The sequence below is a fragment of the Oncorhynchus masou genome, unplaced genomic scaffold (genome assembly GCF_036934945.1).
Source record: "Oncorhynchus masou masou isolate Uvic2021 unplaced genomic scaffold, UVic_Omas_1.1 unplaced_scaffold_992, whole genome shotgun sequence".
In the NCBI taxonomy this organism is placed as follows: domain Eukaryota; kingdom Metazoa; phylum Chordata; class Actinopteri; order Salmoniformes; family Salmonidae; genus Oncorhynchus; species Oncorhynchus masou.
Window position 1 is genome coordinate 165887 of NW_027016440.1, and position 6000 is coordinate 171886.

At 37.4% G+C, this 6000-nt stretch overlaps 1 pseudogene; it reads right to left on the reverse strand.

Annotated features, from left to right (window-relative positions):
* LOC135538623 (DNA-binding protein SATB2-like) overlaps positions 1-2162 on the reverse strand; it is a 49573-nt pseudogene extending 47411 nt beyond the window's left edge.
* Positions 2163-6000: the final 3838 nt, after the last annotated feature.

Consider the following 6000-nt stretch of genomic DNA (forward strand, 5'->3'; position numbering starts at 1 on the left):
AGCCAAAGGTGCTTCAACAAAGTACTGAGTAAAGGGTCTGAGTATTTATATAAATGTCATATTTCCGTAGGTTTTTTTTGTACATTTGCAAAAATGTACAAAACCCTGTTTTTGTTTTGTCATCGTGTGGTATTGTGTGTAGATTGATGCGGGGGGAAACAATTTAATCCATTTTAGAATAAGGCTGTAATGTAACAAAATGTGGACAAATCAAGGGGTCTGAATACTTTGGGAATGTACTGAAGTTATCATTACTCATTGTGAATTTATTATTACTTACAGTCTTATTACATCTTTTACTTTTCTATTATTTGTCTATTTTTTTGTTCTCTGCATTGTTGGGAAGGGCCTTAAGTAAGCGTTTCACTGTTAGTTTACACCTATTGTTTATGAAGCATGTGATGAATAAAAATAGGATTTTATTTGAATGAACCATTTAACTGTATGCTTAATGAGGGAGACACACCCATGGTAAGAGGCCTAGCTTTTGCATGTACTGTATTACATAGAATCAAATAACGTTAAAATAGGAAAATGGTAAGGGGGCATTTCATTCAGTCATTTTTTAAAAATAGTCAAGACCTGAAGTGTTTTATTTTGGGAGAGAGACATGGACAGAAAGCTGTCGGTGCAACTTATTTCTCTCCACTTGGCATACTGCAGTGAAACCAAGTTTATCCAAATGAAACCGGCATTTTGATGGAACCACTAAATTACTGCTGTTGACATTTTTGGGGACAATAGGCTTCGTCTTGCTGAGAGCAACGCTGCTCTTTCTCTCGCTGTAAAAACGTTTGAGCAAAAAAATGTGCCCTGTCCACTCATTAAGCCAGCTTATAAATGCTACATTTTAGCTGACATTTTTTAAATGAAAGGTTGTAGAGATTTATGCAGGGTAGGGTGATTATTTATTCACCTTATGGTTCAAGACAGCTTGCTCAGTCCGGTTGCTCATTCGTTTTTCTTCAACATATGAACATTCAAACGCGCTAAAATTCCTAAATTTGACCCGTGACTTCTTTCCGATAAAACATTTAAATGCAGTTGAGAATATACACATGGAAAAGTATTGATACGTCAACGTCTCAATCAAAAAGTAAGTCTATAGGCTAGACCTATAGCCAATGGTTTGCCTCGGGACATTTTTACTTCAAATGTAAAGTTGAAATAAAGCTCTAAAAGAAGAGTAATAAGTCAGTAGCACTACATTTTCAAACTCCAAAACGAAACTAATTTCACTAAAATAATGCAAGTCGGATAGCTAGGTACGCAATGTGATAAATTGTCCTAAATGAATTCGCATGGAAAATTGCAAATTGATATAGGCTCTACCTGATACTAACCCGTGCTAAGTGTATTTAGCATTCAACACAGTGAGCTCGTCTTTGTTTTGCGTAATGATTTAATCAGAACGTGCACACTCCTCAAGTAGAATTATAAAAGTATAATAGTTATTATAATTATAATAATTGTCAGTAGTAAAGCTGTTGATAGACTTTATTGTTAATGTGGAATGTATAATCGACATTTATTTTTATCTGAAATCTAAAAGTGTTAAACTACATGAAACATCTAAATATGAGATAATATAACCCAGACCAAATATTATTATCATAGATAATAATAGTTATTATATGGTAACCTAGTGATAGAGCATTATTTACGATAAATTATCGCCAAAACATTGACACCTTGCTCATAATTTTTATTCTTCACCCATTTAGGCTATTATTTTTAATAGCCAATTATTCGGGCTAGACGCACGACCAGAACATTGTTGATACATTCATGAAATGTACCTTGTATTGGGCCTAATATTATCGATCATTAATGAATCGCATTTGTATCCTTTAAAATATTACTATTACTATTATAATTTGGCCTTGGACTGTTATTATCACCGTTATAAACTGACGCCTAATACGTGTATTTGTGTTTGTAATGTTGGTAAAGGAGGCTCAAGCTGGCTGTAAAGATGCGGCTCATAATAACAAGGGTATGTGAACAGGTTGTACTCACTGTTTACGTGGTGTCTGTCCCTCGCCTGGTTGGGTAGAAAGCTCTGTCCATTGATGATAAGTATTGAATCCAGGACTGGACTGGGGATGTTTCGGGGAGCAGAAGTCGGATATCCGTCACTCGGAGCTCGATGGTTCTTCTCCGCGCTCTACTTGAGTGTGACAGCAAAGCAGCTTGACAGAGCGAAAGCGAGAGGACGATAGATACGGCAGATACAGGAAATACGCTCTGTGTGCTTGCTTGGGTGTTTGTTTGTGTGTGAAGGGGGTAGAGAGAGAGAGAGAGACCTCACTGTCGGAGATTGAACCGCCTATAAAGCGCTCGAGGGGATGGACGACAGGCAGCACAACTCAAGATTCCACGTTTGTTCATTTATTCCTTGCTTTGCAGAGGATATGAAGTTAGAATGTTTTTACTTTGCCTTTACTACCGGAGCCATAGATGGGCTCAACGAATAGTGGAAGCAGCAAGGTAACCACATATCGGACCGTTGGTTATGCTATAGATGATACGAGACAGGGAGGTAACGGAGACTTCATTTGACAGGGTGCGAGAGAGGAGGTATCAGATGCTATTACGATATAAAGGAGGAAGGATCAGAAGCTCTTATACTGTATATCCATTCAACATCAGTCATTGGCCTTTGTAACGTTGCACATGGACGGCTTTCATGCTAATCAAAATTCAGCTCCTCCCTTTTGAGCAGGTGATTCAAACATATCTGGAATGGCAACAATTGACGTTGGCCGATCGATCACAATATCGGGGTGCAATCTGTCTCCTCTCAATTGTGAACTTTCAAGAGATCATTCTGACACACCATGTAGACTACAGTCAAACGCTTAACCTGAATGTTCTGGTATTTAAACAGAACAAAAATTTATATCGTTTGACTTGTGCGTAACCGCGTTATAATGTCCTCCTCGACGTGCATACATACGCCTGAAACTCATGCAGTATTTAAGATGAAATGACTAACATAATTCAAATCAAATCCTATATCAAGACTATAGCAATCAAATGAGTGTCGTAAATGTAATGTTGGTTTCACTTACTTCCTATTAACTAACCCGAGGCAGATTACATGTGTTTCTCTAATCTTGTTGAGGAAAAAAGATGCGCGAGCGATTAGTGAATTAGTGTAATCGAGAGAATGTATCTCAAGGATTCTCACGGATTCTCACCACACACACACACACACACACACACACACACACACACACACACACACACACACACACACACACACACACACACACACACACACACACACACACACACACACACACACACAGAGACACACACACAGAGACACACACACAGAGACACAAACTATAATATACTTAATTCACATGTATAGGGTATAGGCATATTCTTTGCAGTATAGCCTGATAAAATAGTATAACATTTTCACAAGACAGACCCAGGGCCTACATAAACGCCATGTGTTAAAAATATTTTGTTCATCGACTATAAAAACAGCGTTCTGATTGCCAACACGTTTATAGGCTTGCAACTGATACCTAGATAGTCTATATATAAGGTGTTAGGCATCGGCGTACATAACGTCTGTACAAACGAACATTCCTCTGTGTTGGTGGCATATTAAATGACTGTAGTAAATTGGTCGCGGCCACAGGTATTCTGTAACTAGGCCTGCTGGCCTATAGTTTCTGTGAGTGCATGACATATATTATTTTCCTTTGACTTGTAAGTTTAAATAATATTTAATTATAACGTTGTTCACGTTGTTATGAAATATTCCTCTTTTTGTCAGGGGCATAACACGTTTTGTAGTCAACAATATTGCATATCAATAAAACATCCAAGCCAACATATCAATCAAAATACCAAACATGCAGCAATGAATTACAGTCAAGACGTTCTACTGACCGTATGGTAGGTCTACCATACGGTCAGTAGTTTTAAAGGTCTACCATACTGTCAGTAGTTATAGGTCAACCATACGGTCAGTAGTTAAAGGTCTACCGTACGGTCTACCATACGTTTAATAGTTATAGGTCTACCGTACAGTCAGTAGTTATAGGTCTACCGTACGGTCTACCATACGTTTAATAGTTATAGGTCTACCGTACGGTCAGTAGTTAAAGGTCTACCATACGTTCAATAGTTATAGGTCTACCGTACGGTCAGTAGTTATAGGTCTACCGTACGGTCAGTAGTTACAGGTCTACCATACTGTCAGTAGTTAAAGGTCTACCGTACGGTCAGTAGTTATACGTCTACCGTACGGTCAGTAGTTATAGGTCTACCGTACGGTCAGTAGTTACAGGTCTACCATACTGTCAGTAGTTAAAGGTCTACCGTACTGGTCAGTAGTTATACGTCTAACATACGTTCAGTAGTTTGACAGTCCATCACCATAAGAAAGTCGGCCACCAACCAACCTAGTTGACGATGCTTGTCATTGGCTATGTTGACACTTGTATTAGAAGAATGAATATCCAAGAGAGTCAGAGGGCAACGAAATAGTGGTAGCATTTGCGAGTGCCATTCATATGACGTGAAAACAGCGCAACCCTATGGACATGTATTACAGTCAACAAAAAGCCTTCGCTTTTTACAGGTTTTCACAAACAATCATTATTCAGAACTATTCTCTTACCTTCAACAATCAACTATAAAGTCATTCATTTACATCATTTCGCCTCGTTTGATTTCTGTGGAGTTTAAACTAACCGGTCTCTTGATTTCTATAGTTACCAATTTGAAGGACATTCCGTAGCCTACAACTAATGTGTAGATTACATTTCGTTAATTGTAGCGTTGTTACTGATACTTTTTCGATTACAGAATGTCTCAATAGGACAAATATACATTTTCACACAGTTGCCAAAAGGGAATGGTGGAATTTATTAGACAAATAGTCTAAAGTAATCTAATAACCAAATGTTAATTATTTTATTTCCCAATGAGTAAATTGGTGGCTTAAAACATTAGTCTAAACTATATTCACAACAGTAGGTTAGTGATTGTAACCAAAACTATTCTTTATTTATAATTAGTCGCATCTTGACGCATGAGCCGAGAGCATTTATTTTAATTCCGTTTTTTTTTTTGCCTATTTGTCAGGCCGATTTCGTTATTTAATTGTTAAGATATATATATATATATATATAAATATATTATTTAACTCTGGAAAACGGCATCTTTCCAATTAATGTGAATTAACAATGACCGTTGGCACATAATTAGCCTGTTTGCGGTCTCTGTTCAGCTATTTATTACATTCCACTCATTGCCTCTCCTGTCATTTGTCTTGTGGCAAGGAGTGGAATGTTAACTCAAAAGACTGGTACCCAGACTAGCACATAATGTCAGAGGGCATATTTTTGTCTGTACTTACTGAACGACTTTACCGCAATCACTAAAGTTGTATGTTAGCCTATTAGCAACACCACCAAACGGAGGAATAAGAATAATGGGTGTTTACTATGAAGAAGAAAAGGAAGATGAAACCCAACATAAAACAACAGCAATTGTTTTTCCAGACGAAGAAAATATTGTTCAAAGGCCATCAGGGAAATTGAAGTTGGAATTATATGCTACACAATTACTTGGTGTCTGACTTCTGATACCTTGAATACATTGGCATCATATTAATTGCATAGTCACAGAACGAAATTCAATGCAAATTATATATTTTTTTAAATGGGGGTATAGTCGACAAACATTCATATGAATAAATTATGAACTTGTTTCAGGATTTGACAGATTCTGCTACAAAGGCATAAATGAAAAACCTGAAAAAGTGTAATCACCACATTCATCCCATTATATTTCATACATTATCATGGTGATACCAGACAATTGCAATGATAAGATCACGTGCCATGGGGTTTCAGAGGCTCCTCATGAGACAAGGAGAAAAAGGTGAGGAACCTGAAGAGGTATTTTCTCCACAGAAATTTTGATCCAACATATTACATTTCTGCAGGTACGACCTAAGCCTCAAGACAC